The sequence below is a fragment of the Pteropus vampyrus genome, unplaced genomic scaffold (genome assembly GCF_000151845.1).
Source record: "Pteropus vampyrus isolate Shadow unplaced genomic scaffold, Pvam_2.0 Scaffold93, whole genome shotgun sequence".
Classification (NCBI taxonomy): Eukaryota; Metazoa; Chordata; class Mammalia; order Chiroptera; family Pteropodidae; genus Pteropus; species Pteropus vampyrus.
Genome location: NW_011888874.1, coordinates 3,188,441 through 3,201,749, shown reverse-complemented (window position 1 = coordinate 3,201,749; position 13,309 = coordinate 3,188,441). Strand labels below are relative to the sequence as shown.

At 34.4% G+C, this 13,309-nt stretch overlaps 2 pseudogenes; one reads left to right on the top strand and one right to left on the bottom strand.

Moving 5' to 3' along the window:
* Positions 1 to 9,609: 9,609 nt before the first annotated feature.
* On the top strand, positions 9,610 to 10,402 carry LOC105294767 (annotated as a pseudogene).
* A 503-nt stretch (positions 10,403 to 10,905) lies between these two features.
* Positions 10,906 to 11,024, bottom strand: LOC111742408 (annotated as a pseudogene).
* Between the last annotated feature and the right edge of the window lie 2,285 nt (positions 11,025 to 13,309).

The following is a 13,309-nucleotide window of genomic DNA, read 5'->3' as shown; positions in this document are numbered from 1 at the left end:
TCAAGGCACATGTGTATGGAATTTGGGATTCCTTGATTGCAATGTAAGGGAATTTCTCTTGTAAGCGTAGGAGTTATAGTACTCTGCACATATTCTATATTCGATAAATACTTCAAAATGAAAGAATGTGTACGTGTTTTTATTCATGCTTTCACAATTGTATTTTTAAAATGGGAAGTACTGAAGTAGGAACCCAATTAGAAATTTAGCTAATAATCCAATGGGAAGCAACTAAAAGTACTTAATGTATATGAAGTTAAAAAAATCATATTCAATAGCTTTATCCTAATAAACCACAGTAATTCAAAATGGCTAAATTATAGAAGATAAATTTAAAAGTATCAGTACAATGAATACAGTTAACCACTGGACCTTTGTCTCAGATCTCTGACAATTACTATGGAAGCAGGATGAACACATGAGACTCAGTGGCACAAATCTTTCTTTTCTGATTTTTAGTTATTACATACGGTTTGCTGAGAGCATTAAGACAATGTGTCGATAAGAAACTGATTTCATCCTGAATCCCACCATTGTAACATACTATTGTTTTCATTTTCTTATATTTCCATTAAAGTCTTTATCTATCTATAAATATCTTTTTTAAAAGAGTTAATCATTAAATATCTGCAGTTTTTAGCATATTTTCAGTAAGTCCATTGCATATATTTTTTAAGTTGCTTTGGTATTCATAATTACAATTGTAATGGCTATTTTTTTAAATTTAATGTCCCATAATTTACTACCTTCTATTGTTGAATATTTAGGTTGTTTCCATTTTTTTCACTGGTAGAGTTAATGTGGTAATTAATAATTTTATGCATATAGTTGTATTCCTCCTTTGAATTATTTCCTTAGGATAGATTCTCAGGAGAGATATTACCAGGTCAAAAGGTATAAAGGTTTTTATAGCTTTTCAGACAGGTTGCCAAATTGCTTTCTGAAAGGATTTTACTACATCAATTTATAATACCCCAGGTGCCTTTTCCTGATAATAATGCATGTATTTCCACTTACTTTCTATCCCATGCTATCCATTACAAAATTTTCTACAGGTATCCAAGCTGTGGATCATGGGGACTATTCTTATTTTATCTCTATTCTCGCAAAGATAATTATGTCTTCTTTTGTTGCCTTAATACCATGAAGAAACCTATTTTCACTTATGGCACCATGAAGAATCACTAACATCTAGGATTTTTCTTACAGCAAGCAGCAGATAATTGGGACTTTTGCCTTATTGAGAGAAATTCTTGAAAAGACTTTGGCAAGAGTAGAATAACGAACAAAGACAGAATCAGTGACACTAAATATTTGTTGAACTAACTAGATTTTCCTGGCCTCCCAAAGATGTTAAAATCCAATCTGGTATTTTATCTATTTAATAAATTATTTATAACTCTGTGATTACTCATAATTTTGTCCAGCCCCTCCAGTTCAAGAAGGCATTATTGTTGCAACATTGTCCCCTCAAACAAATTAAGCACACGGGTCATAAGAAATTTCATTTGACATAAGACTTGGCCTCAGATTCTGATGCTATGATATGTAAACTGCATGACCATGAAAGAAAGCAGGAGTTCTCTAAGCCTTGAATTACTCATTCATTAATCTTACTAAAAAAACTGAATGAGATAACGCACATAGAGTATTTAGTGGAATGCCTAGAATATGGCACACCCCCAATAAGTATTAGCACAGATGATGTTTTCTCTATTACAGTCAGTTAAAATATATCATAAAGCCCAATGGTAAGACAACCTAACATTCTGTTTCAACTATATTGGGAATATTTCTGAAGCATTTTTGAGCCATGGATGTATTTGAACATTTGTTGAAAGCTATCACTCTTCTGTCTGTAGAAAATTAGAAACTTTGCATCTTGTTCTTCTAAACTCTCTAAGCTGAGTCCACTAACCTCAGGTTAAAGCCCCTGTTTTTATATATCTAATTTCAAATATGAAGAAAATGATTCTCCAAGAACTTACACAGTCTGTTCAATATTGCATAATTATCTAAAAACATGAAATAGATCAAAGTACCTATATCTGCTACTTTTCCTACAAATTTATATTCAGATATATCTGGTGGGAGTTGAAGTTCTAGCTGTTACCTCCTCTAACTTTTTGTAAAAACAAAATGAAAACTGTAAAATCAAAAGTCATTTATATAAAAAAAAGTTTTTGATCATTTTCATTGCTTCTTTTCTGCTAATTCCAAGGATTATACTCTCTAGACAATATAGAATTTTTTTTTACTTCTTTATGTTTTCAAATTCACGTTTTCTAGTGTGTCATTCCTACCTGGCCTGTATTACATACCAGAAAGCATCAACAAATTTAGTTGTGTGATATCAACCTCCAGGATTACTGACTCACATGTGAGTCATGAAAGAATTATTTTCTCTTGAGTTTAGTTTTTGTAGTGTCTGTATAAAGTTCTGCACATCCTAATGTTTTCAAAGTTCAAAAAAGAAAAGGACAATACAAGTAGTCTTTCCTTAAAATCAAGAGAAGAAATCTGTAGTTAAAGGAAAATGCCTGACCCACAAGTTTTCAAGAGAGGTTCCCACCAAAATATCACCAGATTAGCAAAGCAGGAGTATACCATTAAAATGAAGTTAGAAACCTGTCTCTGTGCACAGTTCAGGGAAGGCGATATGTGAAAGTAGATTTTTTGGAACAACAACAAAAAAATTTAAGCAGAAAGAAAAAAAAAAACCCTCAATAATGTAATCTTCAAACACATCATGAAAACCTATAATAATGAAAAAAAATACTATCATTTACTAGGCTAGGTATCAAGCTAAATAAAGGAAATTATAAAAGAACTCCACTTTCATCTGAAAAGCCATAACAATGTGAGTAAGCTTCAAACTCACAGGTTTTTACAAACCTGTGACAGAGCAAAGGCTGCAATAAAATGTAAGTAGATTAAATTTTTAAAAATATGGCAAGCTTCTTATAGGATAAAAGACACTAACAGCCATACTCATTCATGAGAGGGGGAAGGATTCATCATAGACAATAGGAAGGATAAAATAGTCAAATTGTTAGTAATTAAAAATCTTTTAATGGCTGCTTATGGACTGGTGTGACAGATTCAGATTTGAGGAGCCCAGCACTCACTGATGATTCATTTCCTCCCTATGAATCTTTAACAACTATTAGGGGCCAGTATGCCAGACACTAGGGGTAAGGCAGAACAAATGAAACAAATCCCCCTTCAGTGCATGAGGTCTCACCCAAGTACAGGGCAACTGTTCTCTGAACAGGGCTAAAGGAGAGAGCAAGAAGGCTGAAAAGAACTCATTTGAGATATTCCAGACCCTCAAGTACTTAGGGCTAGAAGCAAGAAAAGATTATTGAGAGGAACCAATTTGAGGCCCTCTGGCTTTCATCTGCCCAAGACAAGAAAATGGTATAGAAGAGTAAGAAAAACATCTCTGAGGAATGAATTGTGAGTATTCACAAATTGTAAGGATGTCTACTTATTAAGGCTTGGAGCAAAATATTAGGGTGGAAAATTGGAGAGAAAAGAGAACTCTCCAATGGCCCAAAACTGGGTTTCCTGGCTGTAAAGCACACAGATTTCTCTGAGATCTTGTTGGTGCTCATACGCCAAGTTTTGCTAAAAAAGGTAGATTCTGACCCTGCCCCCAAACAGTTGAATCTAGTGAGGAATTGAGTGAAACTAAATTCCTCTTGCAGCTCAAATAATAACCCTCTTAGTTTAGAGGCCTGATTGATGAAAAAATATATATATATTTTTCTGGACATAAATTTTTTGACATGCACTAAAATATTAAAAGAAACAAGACAATGCAAAATATGTTCAAGAGAGGAAACAGTCCATAAAAACAGATTCAGAGATTACTGACATGTTGGAATTATCGGAAAAGAACTATAAAATAACTATCATAAAAATATTAAATGAAAAAGTAGAAAAGATGGACAACCTTCATAAAAGATAAGAAAAATCAAATAGAAATGGTAGAAATGGAATATATGAAGCCAAAAACAAAATATATATTAGATAGTCTTGGCATCAGGTTGGGCATGACACAGGAAAGGATCAGTGAACTTTAAGATTCCTTCATAGAAAACACCCAACTGAAACCCAAGAAGAGAGAAGAGTGAAAAATTGTGGTTATTTCAGAACACGTCCACAAATTCTTTGATAACTCTCCCAACAAGAGGAGCCTTTGTTATTTTCTTGAAAAACAGAATGTGGTTAAAGTGATAGTTTTGTGGTTTGTGAGAGTGGATTAGAAAAGGCCATGCCACTTCTGCTACTCTCTCCAAGGATAAGTACTCTTGGCATCCAGCCACTGTGCTGTGAGGAAACTCGAGCCAAATGGAGAGGACATGGGTAGATGTTCTGCTGCCAGTCTCCACTGAATCCCCAGCTGACGAGAAGCTTCAATCAGCAAGTACATGAGTGAGAAAGTCTTTGAGATAAGTCTAGTTGAAGACATTGTCTGATTGAAATCAAATTAGAAATACTTAGTGAGAACCCACCAGCTAAGCCCAGCCAAAGACAAATGCATATGAGATACAACAATACATGTTTATTTTTCACTCCACTAAATTTGGGATTGTTTGATACACAGTATTAGATACCTGAAACATATGTAGAGTGACTGAGATCTGTAAAACAACAATAAACAATTTAATATGTGTCTTATAAATGGGTTCTGAGAAGAAAAAGAGAAAGAGAATAAGAAAAAAGACTGAAAGTTTCCAAAATTGATGAAAGACATTAATACAGAAACACAAAAAAAAAAAAAGATAAAGAAATATACACAGGGGCCAAGCAAGGGGGTCCAGGCAAAAAAAAAAAAAAAAAGATACCGAAAACTCAAAGAAAAATAAATGCAAATAAAACACACCAGTGTGTGTATGTGTAAGGAACTTGTAAAATAAAATTTGTTATACTCATCATGATAATTTAAAGAAAACTGAAGAAAAACATCTATTGCTGCTAAAAACTTTGAATCATTACAGCTTTCCCCAGAATATTTTAAAACTATCTTTAGAATTAAATTACATATTCTTTTGTACAAGCAATTATATTTAGGTATTTTATTTGACAGATACAATGTACCAAACCTTAAAGACACAGGAAACCAGAGAAGTGAAGTAACTATGGCCAAAAAAAAGCCTTGCAATAGGAAAACAATTTACTAAATTATTGCATTATGAGACATACGATCCTAGAATATTATACAGTTATTGAAGATAATTAATTAGAGCTATATACCCACTGAGCTATATGTACTAAGTAGGTGGGGGAAGAGGTGGTTTCTTGTCTGTAATAAAAACACCCAACTCAAAGACACTTTGTTTTTTAGTGTATCATTATATGCTGGTAATTCTAACAATATCACTGATAATACAATTCTTCCCACTAGTCAAGATTCCTGTCACCACTGCCCCGCCCTTGGTATCCCACTGTGTTCCAGTTAAGTTTGGAAAGATTTTCACAAAGTATTGTTGAGTAGAAAAAGAAAAATGTAAAATGCGTATATCATATTATTCTATTTTTAAGTGATCAAAATCTCATATGTATATGCATATTTATGTAAATACATATATTATATATGTAACTCATATAGTAGATATGTATTCATGCATATGATTAAAATATTATCTGAGCATGAGGAAAATGGTAGACAGTTACTCACTGTATTGTTAATGTGGGAGGGGGCGTTGAACAGGTAAGAGAAGGAAATTCAGAGAAGATAAGCAAAAATGCTGTTAAATGCTGCATTAAAATGTATGCATGATTCCATCACATATGTACATTCATATATATGGGTGGAAATGTAAATCATTTTTAATAATTTCACAATCAAACAAAATTTTAAACTTTTAGTATTCTTAAACTAAAAATGTGGGATCCAGATTTCAGAAGACATAAAGATCTAAAATCCTATATACAAAGATGGGCTAAGAGACCATGCTTGGAAGAGAGTTGATAGACCCATGCTCAAACCCTAAAATCCAAGATTTACTCCAAGAGGTTCTTACCATTGTTTAAATTACAAATCAAGAGAACTGACTGATTTAGTATAATATGAATGGATAAATATAATACTTACTCATCATTCCTATGCAAATTAGTGTTCGGGATGAAGACTAAATTTTAAAATATTGTTTTCTTTAGAATGAAAATAATCAAATGGTTAAAGAGAGTTCCAATAATTTTTACTTCATTATTTTCTACATTTGCTTGCTTATTTGTTTAGTTATCTAGGAAATTGTAACACGTGACTTCAATTTTTACTGTAAACTTTATAAACATAAAAGTGAAGCCTCCACTACTTTTAAGACAGCAGAGCTGGGTGAAGGTTGGGGTGATGGTTTGTACCTGACAAAACAGCAAGCATTTTAATTGTATCTAATCAGAAACAGATTTTGTTTTGAATTCCAATGTCGAATCCAGCAGTCTGCATTGAAGAATCTGCACAGAGGCATGATATATTTCTCCATTAGTCGTTCAGGCTGCTTTGTTCCTGTCACTGTGACCTTGCAGAGAACACAGTGTCCTTAGAGACTTTAAAATCATGTTCTAAACTATGTTAAACCTCATAAACTATGTTAAGGCTATAATTCTACCCATATAAAAGACTGCGGATTTACTAAAAGATATTAAAAAGTATTTTTGGTAATCTAAATTAAAGTACATTAGGACTGAGACTCTATTGCTTGTATCAAAGTCACTCAATTGATAGCATCAGCAACTTATAAACAAATAGAAACAATTCAATATTTTTAAAATAAATTTTTAAGCAGAAACAATATAGAGAACCAAACAGAGTGTTGTAAGCAAGATTTTTCATTCTCAATTTATCCTAGTCACTGAGTAGTTGATTTTTTTTAAAAGAAAAATAAATATCATTTTTCATAAAGAGTTTCACTTTCAATCTCTGCAATTAGGAAATTGCTATGAAATAGGTTATCACCTTTCTTTTATTCAAAAAATAAACATCGAATTAGATAATTTTCTTCCAAGTTTTGGATGCTTTTCAGTAGTAGATTGACTAACAAAAGCCTGTTCTCAAAACATTTACCGACTCAACTAGAATACAATGTGAGAGGCACTGAAATTATAGTAGTACAAGGAATCATGTAAGCATAGAAAATTATAAATAGCATAATTTGGGTTAGATTATTTATATATTTTTTATTAGCAGTTCCAAGATTAGAATTGTGGCCACACATTGTTGTAATTAAATATTTAAAATCCATACCATAGGACCACTTACAAGGTTTTTGAGATTATCATGCTACCAAATCTATATTTCTCAGACATAGAAGTTGGATTAGAAATGTGAATCTGTTCACCTTAGAAAAATGTGTGACATTTTGTGGTCCAATTTCCTGTACGTATATAAAAATGAATCAGTCGATTCAAGCCAACATTCTGACCAGGCGCCCTTCTCTCCAATGCTCTGAAGTTAAATGGTGAAGAATCAAAGAAATTCAATATTTCCTCAGATTGTAGGCAAATAGCCTGCAATGTCCAATGACTACTTGACAAAGAATTTTGCTGCACAGTTTTTCTTAGCAAGCTGCTCATGAAAACATTGAAGTTTCTGATTTCAGATCTATTTAGTTTATTTTTGTTTCATCTTTTTAAAATTCCAATATTCACGACATGAAATTAAAAAGGAAAAGTCTAACATGACTTATTTTTAATTTTCACAAACATTTCCCTTAATGGATACATTATCAATCTCTATCTGGATCTTTTAGTTAGAAATAGAATTAGAAAAAAAAAAAAGTAAGATAGGCCCCAAAGTACTTTTATAAGGATAAAATGTAACGCTTTATAACCAAAGATAATATTTGGGAAAAAGAAGAATCATTCTGATCAGTTTGATATTCCAAAGTTTTAACCTGTGGAGTATACGTGTAAATAAAAGCACTTGGTCTGAATGCAAAATTAAAAAAAAAAAAAAGTCAGATAAAAATGTATTTAAATATGTTCTAATAGTCTTTTGGGAAATAATTGGATATAATTTGTTTCTTTCTTGTTCAATTAAACACAGATTTCCTAGTCATAACAATTAACATTTATTTCAGGTCTCAATATGTGTTGGGAACTCCATTAATCTCTTTGTATGCACTATCTAATTTAAGTCCCACAAACCTCTATGTGGTGTGCAGTTGTATTAATTAAAGCTGACTCGATGACAAAGAAACTTCACAACTTCTGCCTCTTTATTTAAAACTAAGACGTGTTTTATTATCACTCATAAAGTTCAATTCGTTATAGTGCAGAGAAGGAAAAGGCGTCTTCTCCACAGAGCCATTCAGAGAGTCAGACTGAAGGAGGCACTACCATGTACAAAATATGTGGCTTCTGATCATTGCCACAGCCAACACAACCCATCAATAAAATGGAGGAAGTGAAGGATGGAGGATAGCATGGAATGATTTCATTGGCCAGACATACGGAAATGACATACATCACAAAACTCAGTCACATGGCCACATGTTACAGCAAAGCAGGCTGTTGACAAACTCTGTGCCCAAGAGAAATGGAAAAATACTAGATTAGGAGAGTAGCTAGTCAGTCTCTACCATGGTACAAATATATATTCTACTTTACTACTTAAGTAAGGTTTTAATAAATTTCAGCTCTAGAATATGATGGACTATATAGCGTATCTATTTACTATCATCAATTTGGAATAGCTTAGTTTTTTACCTGAATAAATCATCTGTATTCTGTATCTGCACACTAAATTTAAAAGTCATGCTTCTGAATATAATGTCTAGTTTACATATGATAGATGTTTAATAGGAGGTTTGATTAAAATGTTTTCCAAGTAAACTCTAATATTATTTGGCAATTGGTTAAATTCTTGGAGATTTTCAGTAGCTAGATAGGGGAGAAACTAAGTGTGTGATAAGACTAATTAGTCAAAACAATCTTGGTTGAGTAATGGACTCTATTTGAAAAGTCTAAACTGGCTGATGGTCAGAATACAATAAAACAGCAAATTGAGAAGTTAAAAGAAGTCAAACATGCTGCATGTAATACTTTTTTTTTCCTAGAGCTGCATGTAATACTTTTTTTTTCCCTCATTGCATGCACACTTGAATGACTATCAATAAATTGCCCCTGAGCCCAGCCAGGCAACGGGCTGTGAATAGCTCAGCTCACCACACTCTTGCCCTCACAGTCTGAATCTTGACCTAAGCAATTCAGATGTGAAGATAAATGGATGAAATTGATTATTCTCAAAATTGAAGTCCTTAAGAGATTACCTATTAATTTTTGCTACCTGATCTTGGGTGAGATCCCAGCTCTTGTCCTCTCTGAGGCCCAATTAATTTTTGGCTATTCCTTTGATTCTGTGAGCCTTCTCCACATCTTTTCAATAAATTTCTTTTTAAAAATAATTTAGCTAGAGTTTCTGTTGTGTTCAAAGTTTTGAAAATAGCAATAAATATATGTGTCACCAGGGTATTTTTAATTATCTCTTTAGCCTCAACAGCAGGTGGAGATTAAATTGTTAAAATTTATAAGTCAATTTGGTCACCTAGGAAATAAAGTATAAGATAAAACTGTCCTTTTATCAAAAGACAAACAAGTATGGCTAAGACTTGTGGTCCCAAGATGCATCGGAAGTGTGGAGTAGCTCCAAAGCATTAGATGCTGAGTAAACTAACCAGTGTGTCTGTTCCTCATCCATCTACCAGTCAACAGGAACTGAGAGAATTTCTCCCCATCACCACTTTCCAAAGGAACACTCTTAAGTATGCCCTGACAGGGGAGAAATGAAGGATCTGCGTGCAGCAGTTTATTAAGATTATGGCAAGTTATGAACTAACATAACCTACCCTACTGATTTTATGGAGGTCATCAGTATTGGCAAGACCAGAGAGAATTTTCATCCAAGCTATGACAGTGAAGATTACCTGGCTGTTCATTGTATTATATGTGAAGAGGCCAAATACAAGTTGTGCACAGTGAAAAAGATCTTCATGGGTACTAGGGAATCCCTAATCTAGTGACTCATGGTATTCACACCATCTTCTACCTTGATCCCCTCATCAAGGTGAATGATATCATTCAGAATGATTTGGAGACTGACTAGATTACTGAATTCATCAAGTTTACTACTGGTAACCTATGTATGGTGATTGGAGGTGCTAAGCTAAAAGAATTGGTGTGATCACCAACACAGAGACACAGTTCCTGGATCCTTTGATGTGGTTCATGCGAAAGATGCCAACAGCAACAGCTTTGCATTCAGCTCTCCAACATTTTTGTTATTGGTAAAGGCAACAAATCATGCAATTTTCTGCCCCTAGAAAACAATATCCTCCTTACCATTGCTGAAGAGAGAGACAAGAGCCTGGTGGCCAAACAGAGCTGTGGGTGAAATCTCTAGGAGACTCGACTGGAAGCGTCTTTGCATTTAATTAAAAATAATACAGCCTAATTTTTTTTAAAAAGAGTGTTGTATAACAGTATAACATATGGCTGTTGTTCAAAGTGACTCTTTTATCAGCCTCAATGATCAAATTGCCAGTGACAGCGAGAGAGAAGGAATGCATATACTCAATGACTTGTCATCACTTACTTGTCATCATCTACCTAATAAATTCATTTTTTCCTTGCAGAAAAATTGATTCTAGATTTCATTGATCTTTCAAAGGCTTCAACTTCACAAGACAATTTTGTTCAAATATAAATATTCTGAGCTATGGAAAACAAAAAAGGCATATTCTTAGGCAGTCTTGGTGCCAAAATACAAGCCACTTTTTCTAAGTGCAAAATCTCTGGGCCTTGTATTCCTTTTTTTTTTAGGCGAGGCAATCCTTGGTTGACCTCACAGACTGCAAGGACTTTGTCAGTTTCCAATCTCTTATTTTCTATTTTTTACACTTACAGCACCTGGTCTTGCTAGGTGGTCTCCCATCCAGGTACTAACCAGGCCTGATCCTGCTTGGCTTCCAAGATCAGACGGGATCGGGCTTGCTCAGGGTGGTATGGCCGTAGACTGGGCCTTGTATTCTATTTTAAAACTTAACATAGATTTTTGTATTCAGCTCTATAAGTTATCCAGGTTTGTTGTTTGCTGCTTTTGTTGCTCTTGCCATTTCTTCTCCACTTTGGGCAATGTTCATGCTCCAGAACTTATATACTTTTTTTTCTTTTAGCATCGATTAGAACTAGCTTGTTATCATGTTCTCAGGGGGGCACTAACAATATGTTCATGAATCACATTTCAGTGTCGCCACTGATGATAACAACTTTTAAGTTTTTGCCTTTTGGGATAGATTATTCCCATTATCATTTTGTTATTATCAGTTGCACCACTGTCATATTTGAGCCATAGGAGGCTGTCATTGGAATTCAAGAACCTGTTCTGGAATGACACGGACTCAAGAGTGATCAGAGCTGCTCCATAACTTACCAATGCTGCCAGCTCTAGCCCGCGTTTCCACAGCAGCTCACCATAGCTACCTGGTGACACTATGTACTACTTTCGCCTTGTACATGCCATCTTTCCCATCACCGGTATAGAAGATTTGATCAAGATACGAAGATATCTCTAAAGACAAATAAAGGACAAAAATCTCGTCACTGGGGATGTGGGCTGATATTGGCAAAGCAGCAGAAAATGTTGCAGTGGAGAAGGGATGTGATTTCTTGCATGTAAGCTGCGGCTGCTACTTCCTCTCCTTTCCTTCTTCCCCCATGTCCCCCTCCTTCCCTCTCCATCTCTTCTCCTAAGTGATTACCAGAAGGCTATTTCCATGGCCTGCCTCCCATGAGGCCCAGCTTGGCAAAATAAAAACCGTAAAAACTCACTGTCACAGACTGAACTCTGTTGCAATTAAACTTATCCCAGGACCCTAAAGGTCAGCAGTTACTAAAAAACTGAAAAAACTGACGTTGGCATCCACAAATGTTTATTTCATAGGATATATTTACATAAAGATAATCTTTTCATTTCTGTATTTCTAGGCCAAAACTCTTGTATGAGTACTTCAAACTCGAGGTGTTCAAACTGAGTTTGGCTGGGCTTTTCCCACAATCACTATCTGCTCCGTGAGCTTTATTTTCTTCCCTTGGTCAGTGACCACTTTATCTACACCATCTTTTAACCTCTTGTAGCTGCCTAGAGACCTGTCCCCTTCTCCTCCTACTATACCTAAACATTCTTAATCTTATTCTCTCCCCACAGTTCTCTCTTCAATTGTATTTCATCCAATCTCCAATTACTCCCTTCTCTAATAATTCTTTGGTCCTAGTAATTACCATTTCTGGATGGGACTCTCGAAATGGCTTTCAAGGTGTTTTTTTCTTTTGTCTTAGGCTTCATAGCCTTCCAAATTGTTTTTCATTCTACTCCTAGAACAGAACTCCTGAGGTAAATATGATTGTGTTAAATGCTGCTAAAATTATCACAACTATGCATCTCTTACAAGATGAAGTTTGTGCTTTTTGTGAGGAAGTGATCAGTTCTTTGTCTATCTCTGCAACTCACTTGGAGATTCCTTTTCAGTGTCCTGGCCCCAAGCCAAACTCAACCACTTTTAGTTCTAATGATATGGACATATTGAGGTTTAAATACCCATGAGAGGTGTGAACTAAAGCTATAGTTTTCAGCTCTTATTTACACAATGGTGCCTTATGCAAATTAAGCATACGATACTATAACCACTGATCATCTTTCATCTTTCCAGCCTACATGTGCTCCTAGACTATTTTTTGGCCTTTGGGCAGACACCTACTTACCCTTCGACACCCATCAGGCGCCACCTTTGAACTCACCCAAGGATGTGATCTTTTTTTATTCATTCTTTCACCATAACTATTTCTATTACGCAGTCTCCTCCACCTTCCTTACATTGTGATACTTTATACATCAGTCAATTATACAACCGAGTGAGGCAATGGAAGACTGAAATCTGTTTTTATTCACTTCTATTTGCAGAACAAGCACCAGTTTTCTGCAAAATAAAATATGCTTCATTAAAAAATAATGAATAAATAAATAAAAGAATTAAAGTATATATGGAGTATGTTGTTATATGAATGAATGAATCTGTAGAGATTTGAGTAATTTATGCACTGTAATATCTTTGTGAGGAAACTGTCTACCAAAGATCTTAAATATAGATCTATCTGGATGTTTGACAAGAGTAAGCAGCTTTAATAATAATGGAGTTTTGAGGACCCTGAAAAATCAAATTTCTGTATTTTCATCCACAAAAATTTTGTCATAGCAAGTTTATTTTCCCCTTGAATTATAACATCCATCCTAGCTCCTCTACAG